General features: G+C 47.8%; 1 protein-coding gene across 3 annotated transcripts in view; it reads left to right on the forward strand.

Annotated features, from left to right (window-relative positions):
- Nucleotides 1–18,916, forward strand: part of OPTN (optineurin) — a 309,738-nt gene that overhangs the window by 12,105 nt on the left and 278,717 nt on the right. Inside the window, exon 2 of one of the 3 annotated variants that reach the window (XM_069228672.1) lies at nt 5,754–5,942. The exons of 1 other annotated variant lie outside the window; for it this stretch is intronic. The gene's annotated coding sequence lies outside the window, so the exon portion shown is untranslated. Of the gene's footprint in view, nt 1–5,753; nt 5,943–18,916 lie in introns of those variants that run through there. One more of the 3 variants, XM_069228673.1, reaches the window with a different exon arrangement.

Here is an 18,916-nt window from a genome sequence, read left to right on the forward strand (position 1 = left end):
TTTAAAATGCACCCCAAGATTGCAGAAGTTTGCCCTGGTTCTTCTTAAAACCCACAGCTTAATTATAATTGTCTATCCATCCATGTCAGGTACACAGCAACTAAAAAATAATTCATATCAATTATAGTGCATACACATTAAAATGATTTAAAAATGAGGCGATTTGTGTCTGCAATTCCTAAATATTCTCCTACTACAACTGAACAGATTCCTTTGCATAGGAAAGTCCTGCAGATAGTTTTGATGGTTTGTTTAATAATTTTGTTGCATTAGAAAATTGTAAAGAAAAGTTCTGCACATTGTAAGCTAGCAAAAGATAAGACATTTAGCAATTGATAGGTAATAACCATACAGCATGGGAATGCACTAAACAGTACAACCTATTTAGAGGATATTTACAACATATTCATGGGTCCAGATTGAGGGTGAGTGGTGATGAGTGACCTTTTTAACACGAGGGGGTGTAAATTGTTAATCTAAAAAATAAAAACAGATGGTGTACAATAATCAAATAATTTGGTCAACAAGCCTTATCTTTCACAAGCAGTGTTGAAAAGTACACTAGTGAAATATTTCTATTCTGAGGAAGTCTGACCCTTTGGTTCACCGCCCAAGAAAATAAAGAATTGGGACAACTGATGTATTTTCTTTTTTAGCTATCTTACCTTAAGAGATGGCTACAAATCTGTGCATTTTACTAGTACTATTGCCCCTTATGCTGGCTGGCATGTATTGCTTCAACAAAGGACTTACACTTCTGTTTTTGTAAAGAAAGGTTCCCAACAGTGCCCCAGCTGTGGTTCAGGGCCTTCATTTATATTCCCACTGTTCTCCTTTTGGTGTCCTTTGCCCTCATCTCAGAGTTACATGAGCCAGCTTTCCTGGCCCACACATAGTCCGTACATTTCAGAATCTGATTCTGATTTTGCTCTTGGCACCCAGAACTTCTTTCTGTCAGTAGTTTCCTTATGGCTGTGGCTACTGTCACTCATGCATGTCTGCTGCAGAGACTCTGTATCGCCCTTGTGTCTAGAAGAAGTAGTGGTTCTTGCAACTGTTTCCATAACAAATGCTTTTGTAACGGTGAACCCACAACATGGAGGAGAAGTGGATCGTGCTTCGTCTGGTCTCTACCCTTTGACCTGTTTGGCTTGGAGTATCCTGCCAGGAGACTAAGCTCCCACCAATATAGCTCTCCAGGTGTTTAAGATATGCTAGCCCCTCAACTACTTTTTTTTTTTTTAATAACCACATTTTATTGATTTTCAACATTGACAGTACACAGTCCATTTCTTCCACCTCAGAGTATAATGCAATAAGCAGTTAATCACTACTCATACGGTGTTAAGATCCTTCACCCAGTCTGTGATATTCCCACCACTTGCCCCAGATCTTGTCATGTTTCCATGGACAACCCCTTGCTTCATAGAACAGTTGTTCCAAACGAGCACACCAGTCCGCCCCTCTTCTCCATTCCGTCAAGAAAGATGGATCCAATAATTTCCACTTATGGGCAATGTTTCTCTTGGCCACATTTGTGGGTATGACTACATTGTCACACCCACAAATGTTCTTTCCAGTATTTGTCCCCCAACATCTTCCAATAAGCGTGACTGTGCCACCCGGGGAGTGAGCTTCACCACGTGCCCCAGAACAGTTGATTACTCTTTTCCTGTGCCCTTCCAAAAGGGGGTTAGTGCAGGGCAAGCCCAGCCCATGTGGAAAAAATCTGTCTCGGATAGTGAGCATCTAGCACAGTGAGCTTGTAGTGTCCTTCTGGCTTGATGTAGGTGCTGGATGGTCAATTAGGCTATAAGCAAGTAGTTAAGTTGAACCATTCTCAGGCGGGCAGAAATAGCCATCCAGGCCTCGAGCCAATCATCATGGTCTAGGTCTCCCACCCAGGCCTTCGACCACTGACGTAGGGTCGAAAAACGGTCAGGAGCATTAATGATTAGGGAACGATAGGTGTGAGAAATGGCACCCTTACCCAATCTCCGTACTAAAATCTTGGCCTTAAGTGGATTAAAGTCAGGTATTTGTGTATCTGTGTGAATATCTTCCAATAGTGTGTCACTAAGTTGGCAGGGTGTTCCCTTGCCAGATATCTTCCAGATGTGGTATTCCTATCCTGTCCCATATAGAAAAGCCCTGTAAGTCCGCCACATGATGCAGCCATATCCCATTCCATAACAGGGCCATCCCAGTAAGCTTACAATCCCATGTAATGAGGTGAGGTGCAGCTCCCCGGCAGAGCAAGGTCCCCCCTGTGCAGTCGGGGAGGGAGCAGCGTATTGGATTCCCATATAGAGACCCCACAAGGCCATCCAGATCCAGTAAGTGTAGTTCCATGTGATAGGTGGAGTCATACCAACCTCCATTGAGACACTCATTTCTAATCACAGTCTGAGCAACTAGGTAGTAGATATGTAGGTCTGCCATTCCCAGTCCCCCATCATAGGGAGAGTGCCTGCCGGTAACAAAGGCCACCCGATGGTTGTTGTCCTGGAACCACCTCCTAGGAATCAGGTAGGGAAAGTTGGTAAGAACATACAAAAGACCTGGAAGGCTCATCATTTTAAACAATGCTACCTGCCTCAGAGGCAAGCATTTCCCATGCTGGAAATCCTTCTTCAGTCTCATCACCAGGGGACCAACATTTAGGCTCCACGTCAACTCCAGAAGGCTGGTGATATAGATTCCTAAGTATTAATAGAAAATATGGCAGTTGGGATCGCAGGGCACAAAGAGCGCCCTTCTGCAACCCCCAGTATGCACCAGAACAGACTTGCCCTCATTGACCCACAACCCCGACGCCTCCCAGTATAAGTGGAGAATCTCCAGGCATCTTGGGGCAAAAGACCGCAGATCTGCAAGAAACAGCAGCAGATCATCCACATAGAGAGCTATGCGCTCCTCTGGTCCATTCCCCCCAGGGCCACACTCCAACTCGAGCATCACATCTAACAAGCCGTGCAAGGGATTCAATCACCAAGATGATTAGGAGTGGAGAGAGTAGACATCCTTGATGGATGCATCTGTGAATGGGAAAGGGGGGAGATAGCATTCCGTTCACCGGCACTTGAGCGGCATATAAAAGGTCTATTAATTTGCAGAGATAAGGTCCAAAACCTGCCCTTCGCAGAACTGCCGCCAGGAAAGGCCATGCAATTGTATTGTATGCCTTCTCTAAGTCAATCAGTAGTAATGCCATGGGGTTGGTAATTTGATATACTTGGGATAGGGCTAGCTTCACTTGACGGATGCAGTGGCAAGTGCTCTTGATCGGCATGATTCCGCATTGTTCTGGGTGTATCAGTTGGGGGAGAGCTTGAGTCAGTCAGATCGGCAGAGCCTTTGTAACTACCCTAATGTCTGCATTTATCAAAGAGATGGACCTAAAGGAGGAGCATTGGTCTGCAGGTTGTATAATTTTAGTGAGTGTCCAGTTCTGGTGGGAATGAACCAGGGTTCACCACCTCAGTGCAGAGAGCTAGGAGATGGCCTTGTTTAGTTCTTATAATGTGAGAGCTTGGTCCAGATCATGGGCCAGTGATTGAGGGATCGAAGGCAAGTTCTTGTGGGCACACCAGCGCCGCTGTATATAGTGTTTGATAGTAGTCTGCAAAAACCTGTAACCTCCACTGTATGCTCGTGGATGCCACCATTGGCATCTCATATGGTAGGCACAGTTCTAGACATTGTGTGTCTAGTGGCCATCTGATAGAGTAGTTTGCCTGACTTGTCCCATGCCCTCCAGCATTGTCTGGCCTCTTCCAATGATATCTGTTTTAGTCACACTCACCATGGTCAGCTAACGAGATAGAGCAGGCAAGGGCAAACAGCTCACCTGTCATTCCAGGTAAAGGATCTGTGTTGATAACTCTGTCACATGTAAGTCTTTTGGGCTCCTGGCCCTGTATATATCATTTGATCCAGCCTCTGAGGGTGGGCTTTCTGCCGCCCACAGGGTCCCAGCCTATTCCACTGAATTGCAGTTTTGTTTAAATATGCAGTCACCTCTTCCTCCACAAAGTCGGCACACTCCTGGTCTGTCAAGTGCCAAGTGTTGAGCTGCCACATAGGATGTAGGGTCCTGAGCTGAGTGGCTTGATATGAGACACCCCAGGGGAGTATTTGCATACGCCGCACGAAGGGGGCTTCTGCAGCCAGGAGACAGATTTGGTCAATACCTCATTGTGTTTTATGGGGCTGGGGGGGTAGAGTAGGGGAGGGGAGAGAGAGAGAGAGAGCGCGAGAGAGAGATCGAGAGAGAAAAAAAATGGAAAAAGAGAGAAATATACGCTTCGTATCTCACAGCCCATCAAGACAGCCCATATGATGAGATGGGAAGGTTGTTTACAGTGGTACGCCCGAGCTGGATTCAGAAGTGTCCAGCTCTGGGTCAGGGACTGCATTAAAGTCTTCCCCTATTCATGCATGTGGTTCCCTGACGAAGGGCCAGCTGGAGCCCACGCAACACTTGAAGCGTCCACTGGAGACACTGCTTAGGGGCATATGTTAAAATAAAATTGTAGTGTCTGCCTTCCTAGTGACCTTCAGTCCCCGCGTACTGCCCCTGTGGGTCTTCATGTGAAGCTGTGACCACTATTGGGAGTCCCGTGTGTAATAGAATTCCCACCCCTAGGGAGCTGCAGGAGAACCCTGCATGAAACACCCGGTCATATCCAAAGCAACCAAGAAAAGAACATTGTGTGCCTAATAGATGGAACTCCTGGAGCATAACTACCTCTGGTTGGAGACATCTCACATACCTCCTAACTTCTGACCATTTAATATGGTCTAGAAGGCTGTTAACGGTCCATCAAATGGCATTAACCATTTGGGTCTATTGGATGGTTCCATGTGATGGCCTCCTCTTGAGAGAGGGGCACAAGGGTCAAATATCAGTTGTTTGTCACTGAATCTTGAAGTGCATTTTCCCTCAGGTCTGTAATGTCGGTAGGTCTTATGGTGACTGTGCGTCAAAACAAAACAGGAAAACCAAATGACAACCTCCCACCCCACACTTCCAACCCCAAAGTATCTGTCATCCCACCCTTGAAAACATGTAACAGTATAAAGGGCCGAAGCCTGTCTAATTGCTCCCAATTATCCTATATAAGGATTCTAGTGCCTGACAGCAGACGTTAATCGTTGAGCACAGCAATACATCAGTAACAGTAGCAGTCCCCACCACCCCCCAACCCCAGGCAGTGCCCCAGCACCCATACTTATCTACTAAGTCTCATTAGTGCAGCAGCAAGCAGTCTTTTTCTTTCTGATCTGCATCACATAAAGCCATCTTACATCACAGGATTGGCTAAGATGCTTCAATCCTTATGCCAGAGAGATCTGGGATGTTGGAGGAGGGCTCTGACGCAGGGGCCCTGCTGCAGTCCCATCATGCAGCAAGCTCTGGGAGGACTGCCGTTTCTAGTATCTGGCTAGGTTCCTTCATGGGTGGTGTCTCATCCCCCTAGAGGGTCGCACTGAATTGCTGGGGAATGGGTTGTCCCAATTAGATCGTTGCCGTTTCCTGACACCAGGAGTTGGAGGTCACGTCGCTCCTCCACCCACTCCCATTCATGTTCCAGTGCTGAAGAAGTGGGTTGAGGATGGTATATGACCTTCAGTCGGGCCAGAAAGAAGGCTCAAAGTTTCTGCTTGACCCCCTCAAAGGACTGGCGGCATTGTTGAATTGTGTGGTTGTAATCTGGGAAGGTCATAACTCTAGTGTTCTGGAATTTTAGGTCTTGATGGATTCTGGCTTCCCGGAATAGTGGCGTTATGATCCCGGTGGTTGAGGATACAGGGAATGATGAGCCAGGGATGGGAACCCTGGAGCCGACTTCTAAGCCAGGACTCTGTGGGACCTCGTCACCACGAAAGAAGCCACTCCTGCGGTAAGGTGTCAATGCCAGAGGCCTCCACTCTTTCGGGTATGGTCATAAAATGAAAGTTATTCCTTCATGAATGGTTTTCGGCATCCTTAGCTTATTCCTCCAATTTTTCCACTTGTGGAAATGAGCGGGTGTAGTCTGGAAGGATCATAACTTTAGCGTTCTGGAATTTGAGGTCTTGATGATTTCTGGCTTCCCGGAAGATGGTGTTACGATCCCAATGGTTGAGGATACAGGCAATGAAAGGCCGGGGAGGAGGCACCTGGGGGCGTCTTCTTAGCCAGGAATCTGTGAGACCTCTCCACCATGAAACAGTTAGATAATTTGTTGGTTGGTATCCATTCTTAAAGCCATTCCTCCAGTAAGGTGTCCACCCCAGAGACCTTCACTTCTTCGAGTATGCAGATAAAACAAAAGTTATTCCTGCCTGAATGGTTTTTGACATTCTCTGCCCGTTCCTCCAGGGATGCTGCCGTCTTCAGTAGCTTAAATACTTGGTTCTTAAAGAGTGCCACTTCATTCTCCACTGTGGAGACCCTGGTTTTGGCCTCCATCACTCTGTCTGCCACATTTTAAAAGGCGCTGGCATAGCAGAGAGACATCAACATGGACCTCCCCTGCCCTATGTTCAGCGGCCTCCCTGGATTTCCTGATGGCCTGAACTATATTGCCAGTGTCAGCAGGTTGGGTGGAGGCACCCTGGGTTGGGGACATGGCAGTTGACCCATGGATCCCGTTACACGTTTAATGTATAGATCTATCTTGGTTTGGGCCTGCTGTGCAGGCTTGTCTTGCCCCATTCGAAGGCATGCATCGAGTTACACTGTGTGGTGCTTGCCGAACCACCACCAGTGGCCCGCTTGACCTCACCAGGCAGTTCGAGCAGCCACTGCCTCTAGGTAGGTATGGCATAGTCTGCTCTGATATGGCGCTGGGTCTACAGTCCCCACTGGACATGTCTACGTCTCCATACTTTCTCACGCATCAAGGAGGAGTAGGGAGGCCCGCTACATATATCTACAGAGTTTCCCACCAGTCGGGCCACAAATGAGGCAACAGAGTCCTCCGCGTATCACCCCAGGAGCCCACTTCCCTGTTTTGGCCAATGAGGTCTTTAAAGTCTGGGGCTGCACGTTACAAGTAGGGTGCCGTGGGAGAGGAAGGAGTCTGTGGGTCACAGCTGGACCCAGCACAGTACCCAGGGGCCACCTGGGCTAAACTTCATTAGATGTCCATGTGGGCCAACCGTCACAGCCACTACCCAGGCCCCGTACCACTGTATCCCCACTGGGCATACAAGTCTGCCCCGGCGTGGACCTATCATCAGGTCATAGCACTCACCAGGTGAGGGCCCTGCTGCCGCTCTGTCCAGCTGATGGCAGGCACGACAGTCCCTAATCAGTCCTCAGGTCGTGATTATCGCCGCAGGCCACAAGGAGCAAAGTTGGGAGCCAAATCACTGCAGCATGTGGTTATAGGAATGGCCCAGCACTCCCCGGGGCCCCTCAGCCCCGCTCGTCAAGCAGGCACCTTGAGCGATGCTGTTGGTCATGGATGGGGTGCTATGTTTGTGGGGTCTGTGTGAGTGACTTTAGATCACTGCTGCCATCTTTGGTGGCCAAGCCCCTCGACTACCTTAAGGTTTTGATCATCTGAGGGGCTGACAAATTTACAGACTAGTCAAATAAACTCTGTATGGAATGTGAAATTGCTGAACATTTTTACTTCTTCTTTCATGTCTACCTTTCTCTCCCCCACCTTGTTGTTTCAAATAGATGTTTAATCATACTATATGTCCAGGAATCATCATGGTTGGTAGAATGTTAGTGGAGCTAACATTCGAGGTAGATAGCATACAGGTTCAGACAGAACACACCTCCCTAGGTTGCTTAGGCGTAAAACAACATTAGTGGTGGCAGTGCCACAAAAGGTAGATAGTGTTAATGATTAAATGTCTCAAAGGCTCATGACATGAAAGAAGTAACACCCCCAGCAAGTGTCCCCACTTAGTATGAACTATTGCTAAAATATTTCCTTTAATTTTAGATTGTAACCAAATGTAATCTCTGAAAATATTTCCTCAAATATAAACTTGTCCGTTATTTGAGTTCTAAAATATCTCTTCTAGAATGTCTATTAAATGAGCCTCCTTCACAAAATAAAACCCTAAACTTGTAGTTTACTTAAAATAGTATTTTACTTTATCTTTTTAGTGAAACAGTACTTTGGTACTCGAACATGGACTTGCTATTTTCAAGAAGTACTTATATTTATTACTGTCCTCCCGAAGAGATACTACATCATGTGCTCATAGGTCATATCAAATGCCCATGAGAGACCCTATTTGCCATGGCTGTCTACGTATAACAACTATATCAATCAAAGGATAGGAATGATCATCAAAAGACAAGCAGGGCTTCATATTTCATAACCTTTTGACTTCTGTGGACCCCCACTTAATGGTTACTGGAACTTGGGGACCCCCACTGAATCATTATTGGAATCCAAGGACCTGCGTTAATGGAAGCCAGGGAACCTGTCCTGAGCATTTTCGATGATTTGAACTGCAAAACAGTACATAAAATGTTGAAATAAGCATTAATCAAATGTACAAATCATTATTTTATTTAATACACAAACCAATAGAAAAAAATAAAAATTTTAATTTTGAAGGGAAGGTTGGAGTTTTTCTAAATTCAGTTGAGGCCGCACATCGTCCATACTATATTCTGTTTGATGCGCATTCACTGCTCCCTCAAATCAACATGAGGGTACTGTATTCACTTTCAGATTTCAATTTCAAATTTCTTCAAATTTACAAAACACTTTAAATGTTTCAATTTACTTTCTTGCTGTGGTAGTGCTGCTTTTCCCATTATGAATGCAAAGAAAAATCAGGATTAAAGCGCTACTTCCTGCTGATGTGACGTTATTTAGACCACACCACCTTTAAATTCAGCCCCTCACATCATTGAACTGGAGTAGGCAAATCATATTCACACGTGCCCCTCTGGCTGCGTATCCCGACAATCTAATTGATTAGCTTGTTCCTCAGTGCACAGTGCATCACTCCTGTACTAGTTTAATTACAAAGAGGATACACCATTGAACTTCTGAACGTAAAATATCCTTCTGTTCAGTACTATGTGGGCTGGAGATCTGTTGTGGGTATTAACATATCCTTGTAACTATTTTTCTACTCTGGAAAAAATAGCTCTTATCAATGACTGGTGTAACTCTTTTTCAGGGTATAAAATAAGAAACAACTACATTTATATTAATATGGGTATACGGTCCGGGATTTCTCCACAGAAGCCACTTAAGTGCCAAAAAGCACATTTAGGTCTAATTTCCAACTTTCGTTTTCGTGAACATTTCACACAGCTAAATTCTTTATATATTTAAATATTTGTGGGACTCTACAGCTGTCATATTGTTCTAGGACAGGGGTCTCCAACCTTTTCTGAATTAAAAGGTACGTTTGCTGAATGAAAATCCTGCCGAGCTACTAGCATATTTGTCACTGTAGAATACTGACAACCCGTGTTAACATTACACTATCACCACTCTAAGCAGGATTATGATTGGTGGCTCCCCAAGCATTCTAAACAAACCACAAAGTGGCCTCAACACCCACAGGGGACAAACCAAGATTCTGAAGTCTAACACAGCTAGCACAACTGCATTCACTCTGGCAGGTGATACACTGGAGGCGGTTGAGACCTTCACCTATCTGATCAGTGAAATAGACAAGCAGAGCAGGAGAGATGCCAATGCCATAACAAGAATCGGCACAAGGACTGCCTTTATTGAGCTAAAGAAGATCAGGAGTTCCAAGGACCTAGCGCTGCAAACCAAGATCAGGTTTTTTAACACCAACGTAAAATCAGTCCTTCTGCATTGAGCAGAAACTAGGAGGACAACAGAGGCCACCATCAACAAGGTCCAAACCATCATAAACACCTGTCTGAGGGGAAAATCCTCTGACCAAATATCATCAGCAGCAACGACCTATGGCAGCACACTTCCCAACTCACTGCTCATTAAAAAATCTTGAAAATATGCTGGGGCTGGATAGGTCAAACCCTCTGCAAGCCATCATCAAACACCACCAGGAAAGCCCTCACCTGGACCTCTCAAGGGAAAAGAAAAGAGGAAGTCCAAGAAACACTTGGTGCCATGGCCTCAAGGCTGACTGCAAGGAGATGGGTTACACACTTTCAGTTAGATTGAAGAAATTCCAGGACAGAGATGCCTGGAGAGTCCTGTGTGATGGCGTTTACCACCGGAGGGCTAGTAGGCAAATGTAAGTAGTTAGAAAGCGTTCCAGACAAGGTTACCAGAAGAAATGGTAGGAAATCGTTTCTCACTGTTAAATGCCTCCACCTCACTAGTGAAGTGACTTTCAAATCATCATATGCTCTGTGGCGCAGAGGATATAACTAGACCAGTATGTTCCTCCCAACTCAGGTTGAATTGTCAATTGGCTATCAACTTTAAATGTGTTTTAGAAGTGCAATATTTTGTCTTTGTCAGCATATTAGTTCTTGAAAATACACACTTTTTCTATAAAATGCCATTTTCTGTTTTGAGCAAACTCCATTTTCCAGAAGAAAAACCTTTGTTGAAAAAATAATTTTTGCCTTTAAAATATCAGTTTTCATTTTTAGAAAACACAGAACCCTGAAATATCAGTACGGGGGGCGGGGCCAAACAACATGGCCGATCGGATGTGAGCTTCGACGGCTCTGTCAAAAAAAAAACTCAGGCTATGAGTGAAGGAGCGTCGTGGAGGAACACCATGACACCCCCGGCCCGGTAGAGCTGCTGTGTGTCCCGGGAGGGGGAGTGACCCACCGGAGACAGGCCCCCAGAGCGGCACGGGACATGGCACAGAAGCCCCCGGCTGGGCGGTCGGAACGCCTCGTGGTGTGGGCCCGGAGGCACTGGTATAGGAGCAGAGCGTGTGAGGCCGGGGACTGGAGCCCTGTGAAGGAACTGGGGGCTGCCGGCGCCGCAAGGCGGGGGAGGAGCCGGCCCCCGCCTGGTGAACAGGGAGCCGCGGCGGGCTCCGTTGAGACGGGAGCCCGTGCGGCGAAGAAGCAGTGCGGCTGTGCACAGACGGTTCGGGCCTGGAGATTCCTGGTGCTGCGGCCCCTCTGACGTTGGCGGTGGCGACTTATTGGCGGAGTGGGGACCGCAGGTAGTGCCCTTGAGGAGGGGGAGCAGGCCCCCTGGCGCTCTGGAGGTGTTCGCGCGGGCTCCCCTGTGGTGACGGGGGCCCGCGCAGCAGCAAAGTGACTTGGCCGCTCCCTGGATGGTGCCGAGGCCCTGAGAGACCATTTGCTCCTGGAGGGGTTGGAGCGGAGGTCGCCATTGCGGGAAAGGTGACCCGGTTGAGTCCGAGCACTGTACACCGGGGTGCGACAGTGAGTCCCCGGGTGCCTGTTGGTGGGGCCCCTAGAAGAAAGGCTTTGGGTGGCTGACTCCGAGGGAGCTGACGAGACCTTGAGTTGGGGGTGGAGTGGTGCCTGTTCCCCCGCCCCCTTGTTGCATGTGCAGAGGCATGGCGGGGGCCCCCTTGATGAGCTGAGACAACCCAGCGGGTGGAGCGAGCTGGTGGCCCAGCGCGAGTAGGTGGCAGTGTGCATCTCTGAGCGAGCAGTCCCCGGGGGGAGCATATGCCTAGGTGGAAGGGGCAGGCCAACAGGGTCTCCAACTATTTCACACCAGTTCGAGCGGGAAGCGTAGGTTTGTCGCAAGAGGGAGAGATGACGCTCACGAAGGAGGACCTCCTGTCCTCCCTTTGCATCTTCAAGGCCGAACTCCGAGAGGAACTTACGGCCGACATTAAGGCGGCTTTGGACACGTTCCAGGCAGATGTTAATGGGAAATTGTCCTCACTTCAGGTGGATGTGGACTCGGTTGGAGCCCACACTCAAGATCTGGAAACGCAGATGCAGGACCTGCAGCAGAAGGTTACCCCGGTGGAAAATGAGTTCACAAGTATTAAAACGCAACTCCACCTCGCCACGCTCTAGTGCGACGATCTAGAAAATTGTGCGCGCAGGGACAACATCAGAGTGCGGGGTCTGGAGGAGGGTTCCGAGGGGCCAGACCTGGAGGCCTTTGTGGTTGGCCTTTTCTCCCCCCTGTTGGGAGAGGATCAGCCGGAGGTTCAGGTGGAAAGGATGCAACGTGTGGGCAACCGGGGCGAAGGGGGAAGGCCTAGAGACATACTGGTAAAGTTGAGCTCGTTTAAGGTCAAGGAATGCATTCTATTACGGACGCGATGACATGACACTGTCTCCTTTCAGGAGGCACACTGCACCCTTTATCAAGATATTGCGCCGGCGGCACTGGCTCGACGGCAGCAGTTCCACCCTGTGATGGAAGCCTTAAGAGTGAAAAAGATAAGGTATTGTGGGACATTTCCCTTTGATCTGGCTTTCAAACTTCATAACAAGGCTTGCCACTTCACGGCCGTCGATAAGGCGGCGGCTGTGTTGGGCCTACAGTCGGAGAGCATGGGTAGAGACTTCGCTGCCGCTTGGGCCGTGCGTGGAGGGAACGCCCCTTCCGCTTCAGTGGAGCAATGGAGACAACAGAGGAGGGGGAGGAAGAAACCAGGAAGTGACATTTTGCAACTGTCTGGCTCCTGCAATGGCTCTGGAGAGGTCCTGGGAGGGCCTTTGATGCGGGCCAGGCAGGGGTCTTTTTGAAGGTAGGGCGGCGGGGGAGAGGCTTCTTCACGTGAGGGACAGTCTGACCCTGAGGAGCTCGACATTGACTTGCCCGCTGGTGGCATCATCTGGCTTGACCCCGCTCTTGTTGCTTCCGATAGGTCCGGGGGTGTTCCTCTGTTCTTGCTGACTTGGGAATGATGAATGGTCTGGAGGGGGGGAGGCGGTGTCATATCCCATCCACACCATGAAGAAAGTAAGGAAGTTTGCCATTCTGCGTTTTCTTGTTTATGCTGTTTTTTCTCATAGGAGAGTTTTTTTCTGTTTGGTCATTGTTCATTATCCCTTTTTGTCACGAAAGAGAGCCTTGTGGGGGGCCTGTGGAACACTTGGGGCACCGGGTGGGGAAGGATGTGGGGCAGGAAGCCGGGGATGCTGTTGGTATAATTTTGGAAATGTTATCATGGAATGCTAAGGGGTTGAACTCCCCCCCCCCCCCCGCAATAAGAGGTCGCAGCTAGGAAAGTATTTGGATGATCACCATTATGATATTGTGGCCTTACAGGAAACGCATCTGAAGAGGGGGGAGGGGCACCGTCTGCGCCACAAACAGTACCCCCAGATATTTCCGGCTTACGCGCCAACGAAACATTGTGGGGTGGCCCTCTTGTTCCACAGGTCGATTCACTTCCGGGGAGCGGGATCCAAGAAGGATAAGGAGGGCAGATTCTTAATGGACCAGGGCAGCCTTGGGCGGAGATAGTGTACGGTAGCCACTCTGTACACACCTAACCATGGTCAGACCCAATTTCTTCTGCACTTCCTGGGAGAGCTGGAGGGTTATGCTGAGGGCGAGATAATTTATTTGGTGATTTCAATTTGGTTTGGGATTCAGTGATAGACACGACACACCCACAGAGATCACAGACAAGCATTTTTGCCAGATCAGTGAAGTCCGCCTTCCGCCACATGGGGCTTTTTGACTCCTGGCGCGCCCTCAAACACACGGAGAGGGATTACACCTTCTTTTCTCACTCTCACCAATCCTACTCAAGGATAAATTATATGTTTCTGAGCAGGCTGCTGCGACAGACTCTGCGATCTGTGGCCATCCACCTGATTATTATATCAGACCATGCCCCTGTGGAGGTACCCTGGAGTGGTCCCTAGTGCGCTACACCGCCAGGCGCTGGTACTTCCCTAATGTCCTGATCCGTGACTCAGCTTCTTGTAACGATATGCGGAAAGCTATCGGAGAGTATTTCCAACATAACAAGGTGGGGGACACCGCCCCCCCCTGTTCTATGGGATGCCTTTAAGGCGGTCATCAGGGGCACGTGTATCTCCCTGGCGTCCGCGCTAATTCGGTTAAAGTCTGAAGACCAGCGCCTCTTGGAATACAAACTTAAAGTACCTGAATGGGCCCATATGCTCTCCCCGACCTGGCAGGCCCAGAGGAGGGTAGTCGCCATTAAAGGTAAACTACAATCCATCTATATGAATAGGGCGGAACTGGCACTGTTGAGGCTTCAGAAAACTAATTAAGAAAAGGGCAATAAGATAGGCACCCCACTGGTGAGACAACTACGAATCAAACAAGCTAAGGACTATATAGGGCAGGTTACCGACGAGCTCAGGGAGCATTTCACTGAGGAAGAGAAGTCATTGGCATTCAGAAGGTTCTACGCCCGTCTCTATCAATCAGATCAACCTCCTGCCCATTCTCAGGAAAGATATTTACAAAGTTCCCAGCTTCCACAGGTCTCCAGGGAGACAAATGAAATGCTGGAGTCACCGTTTATAGTGGAGGAGGTCCAGGCGGCTATTGACGCACTCCCCCTGCACAAAGCTCCCGGCCCGACGGGTTTACTGCCCACTTTTAGAAGTCCTTTAGTGCGGAGCTGTCAGAACATCTTACTGCAATGTTTAATTATGTAAGAGGAGAGGGGGCGGTGTCCCCCTCTATGGGAGAGGCTCTGGTCACACTTATTCCCTAGGCCGGGAAAGACCCTCAGCTCTGTGCCTCTTATAGGCCTATTGCCCTACTTAACCTTGATACCAAATTATACTCTAAAATTCTGGCGAGGAGACTGGAGGATGTTATGCCGGAGTCGATTCACCCGGATCAATCGGGCTTTATAAAACGCATGAGAATTTATGATGTGTCCTTCATCTGATGGAAAAGGTGTCTAAGAAACGGGTCCCTGCGCTTTTGTTGGTGCTCGATGCTGAAAAAGCATTCAATAGGGTGGAGTGGTCATTCCTGGTGGCTACAATGCGGCGATTTGGCTTCGGGGAACAATTTATAACAATGGTGATGAGTAATTATTCATGCCGCAGGTCCTGTATTCTGGTGACCGGTGTGTCCTCAGATTTTTTTGATTTGTCGCGGGGTACGGTACAGGGTAGTCCTCTTTCCCCGCTGCTCTTTGCGCTCAGTGTTGAACCCCTGGCAGCGTGCATAAGAGCATGGGCCGACTTCCCGGGCATTAAGTTCGGTTCCAACTACCATAAAATCTCCCTGTTCGTCGACAACATTTTACTTTTCGTCACTGATCCCTGTCCATCTCTTCTGGCAATTCAGGAAGAGTTGGCGCTCTTCGAGCAGGTGGCAGGCTTTAAAGTAAACACGGGGAAATCATATCTCCTTAATCTGACGGTGTCCACCGCTGCAGTGGCCCAGATAGCTTCCTTGTCTCCATTTATTTGGGCTAAAAAATAAATCACATATCTGGGCGTTAGGCTGGTCCCTAGGGTGTCCGAACTGTTCTGAGCCAACTACCCACCCCAGCTCAAATCATTGTGAGAGGACTTTAAGAGGTGGTCATCTCTCTGGCTTTCTTGGCTGGGGCGTATCAATAGCATCAAGATGACGGTGCTTCCTTGCTTCCTATATCTCTTTCAGAGCCTACCCGTCGACATCTCGTCAGAATTTTTTGCGGAGGCCGGGCGATGTTCATGAGGTTTATTTGGAAGGGGTTGAGGGCTAGATTATCTTACAAAATGCTTATGTGCCCCAGAGAAGAGGGCGGACTGGCACTCCCCGACCTCCTCCGGTATTATAGAGCTGCACAACTGTGTGTTCTGGCTGAGTGGTCCCTCTGAGAGTCAGATAAGTTGTGGCTTCGTATGGATAGGTGGGTGACAGGAAGGACTCTGTGGGATATCCCGTGGAGGCCCAGAGGGGCACGTCCACAGAACATATACCTTAGTACCCCCACTGCCACTACCCTTAAGGTGTGGGATAAGGTGACGAAAGCTTATGAGATTTCTTCCTTTCCTTCACCACATACCCCCATCCATTTCAACAAGGCTTTTCCTCTGGGGGAATCTGTGGGGCCTTTCGATAGATAGAGGGAAGGAGGTGCTTGCGGATTGCAGATTTATACCATGGCGACCAGCTTTGTACGTTTGATAACTGTTGCAGGGATTTTCATCTCCCATCATCTGAACACTTCCATTATATGCAATTAGTGCATTGGGTCACACAACCTCACATGCGGGAGGTGGCCACCAGGGAACTTCTTCCAATGGAGCATTTTGTGCAGCTGGGAGGAGTAGCGAGGGGCAGTATATCTACGCTGTACAACATATTGGTTTCAGCACACAGGGCGCCGACCCCTCAGCACATCCCCTTTTGGGAACAGGTGCTCGGCACTTCGGTGAGTGAGAACCGTTGGCGACACCTATATCATGACATATCCAAACATAATCGCTCGATGGGTGCCAGGGAAGCACACTATAAATTACTCTACAACTGGTACCTCTACCCAGAGAAGCTTAAGAAAATATACCCCCAGGCGTCCGACAGGTGTTGGCGAGGCTGTGGCATGCTGGAGGATTTTAGACACATTTGGTGGGATTTCCCTGCTATCCGCCCCTTTTAGAATGAAATTCTCTCCCACTTGAAAGAGATATTGGGTTACCCTGTGCCGATATCTCTGGAGCACATCCTGTTGGACCTTCGCTCACCGGAGCTGAAACGTCAAACTCAGGGGGATCACACCATTCTGTGGCTGGTGTTGGGGGCTGCGAAGACCTCTTTAGCATCCTTATGGAAGAAGGTGGACCCACCCCCAGTGGCCCTGTGGTTCATGAGGTGGTGGCAGGGCCTCGCCATGGAGCGTCTGGCTGACAAAATGGATGGCTCGTGCAGTGCTTTTGACTTTATCTGGGACCCCCTGGTCAGGTTTATCTCATGGGGCCTTCTCCTTACAGCATGCAGTCCACGTCTTCGGGCACTGCACCTTTTCCATGTGTAGGAGCCAAGTGCAGAGGGTAGTTGAGTGTGATTAGGGCTGTTCTTTCGGGCTCTGGGAGGGGGCTCTCAGCTCCATGGCCTCCTAATTCACTTCAGACACATCAAAGGGATAGGACACTTATTGTGTTGTAAGGTTTTGTTATTTGTTTGTTCAGATGCCGGAGGCGGATGGCTGTGTTCACCATTTGTAGGGTGAAAGCGATGTCTTAAGCATGTGTGTCTCACTGATATTTGTTAACCTTGCCTTGGAATCGGAGGGACAGGGAGAATGACACACATAATGGTGGGTAGCCTGAAGTCTTATGTGCATGGGCATGTTCATTTTATTGTATTGAAATATTAATAAAAACAATTTTACAAATATCAGTACTGTAATTTACAAATACCTCACATGGGCAGATTCTGCTTAAAGTGCCCAGTTATTACCATCATAGGTCATGGATGTTCACCGTAATACCAAGGATGCCTATGTTTATGCCAGTAATGCACACCATTATACCCGAGCCACCAGTGTACCAGGGCTGGACATCGTCCTATCCAGTTTGCCCACTGTATATCTGTCATGGCCATTATAGGAGGAACAGTCACCACTCTGTCAGAGGTGGCTAAATGTAGGTCAGTCGTGCTCTTTATATGTAAATGATGGCATCCTTTATGGCACAACCACACTATAAAAATGCCCATAATAGTCCAGCATGACCATTATTATGCCATGGGCACTATTATGCCATGAACGAACATAATTGCACCAGAGGTAGAACCTTTATGATGTGGACTAGCATACACATTTGACAGTCCTTGACATTAAGCATAGCTTCCAGGAAACAACACTGTTTATTAGGGAGGGAGACAATGTCAGACAGACACACACATAAAATGAATGCAGATGAGGCTTGTTTTTTCTTTGCTCTGGATCCATACCCTGCTTCTCTTAGCTCTTGGGATGTTCATGCTCCCAGCTAAACATGTGTTCTGTGACTGACAGAGCAGGGCTTATAACATGGCCAATCTTTACTGCACCTGATGGTTTTCAAAGCATTTTTGTCAAGGCTCAAATGTAAGCCAGACCCTTAAATGAGTTTCTAACATTTTTTGTTTATCACATTGGATGGCCATCTTTGGGACGCAGTGGCTCGTTGTGAAAAAGAAAAAGCAGTCATAAGATTTAAATGTTAGTAAGTGATCACTTGGTCTGACTGCAGTGAAGCAAGCAGGGGTGTCAAATTTGATGAAACTATCTACTTATCTAAGGGATGGAATGCTTTTGAAATCTACTTGCCCTGTATCAAAATCCGTTTGTCCCATTTAGTACAATGCAGTGAGGTAACACATAGCAACGATCTTATTACATCAGAGTTGTAATATTATCATCTCTGATTATTTATTTCAGGATTTAATTAAGCTGTGTTTCTGATTACACCTGACTCTAAACCACCACTGTCTTATGTATGCCAAATCTTTGAACTGTCACTGGCCCTATGTCTGCATTGGAACTGATTATGAATGGGGCGTGTTCAGGCTAGCTTTGTAACTGGAGCATGTCTCTGAATGTGCCAGTGCTTTCATTATGCAGTTCTGATTACAGTAGAGTTCAGGATATGTCATTGTTCTTACTGTATAGTTTATTTATTCTTTAATTTCTGAGGAAGTGTTGTGTGAATTGTTTGTAAAACTTACTTTCACAAAACCAAGCACTAGATTAGTAACGGTTTTACATTTCATAACTAAAAAAACTTGGCAAAGTATTTTCAAATTCCAAAGGTTATGGGTTCAATTGTCGAACATGATATGTGTATTTGTAAAGTGCACTATCACCTGCAAGGGTATCCTGGCACTGATCAAGTGTGTGTGCCTAGCCCTGACTAAGGTAGTTTGGTTAATTGAAAAGCCAGAATTTCAGCTTCTTGTGGAAGAGAGGAGGAGGTTCTGATGTAAAGTGAGAGGTTGCTTCACTCATTAGGAGTGATGTAAGAGAATGCCTGTCTTGATCTAGCTGTGTGTATGCATGCGATATGTGAGAATAGTAGTGCTGCAGAGCAGAGCTCATTGGTGGAAGAGATATGACTGTT

The sequence above is a fragment of the Pleurodeles waltl genome, chromosome 4_1 (assembly GCF_031143425.1).
Source record: "Pleurodeles waltl isolate 20211129_DDA chromosome 4_1, aPleWal1.hap1.20221129, whole genome shotgun sequence".
Classification (NCBI taxonomy): Eukaryota; Metazoa; Chordata; class Amphibia; order Caudata; family Salamandridae; genus Pleurodeles; species Pleurodeles waltl.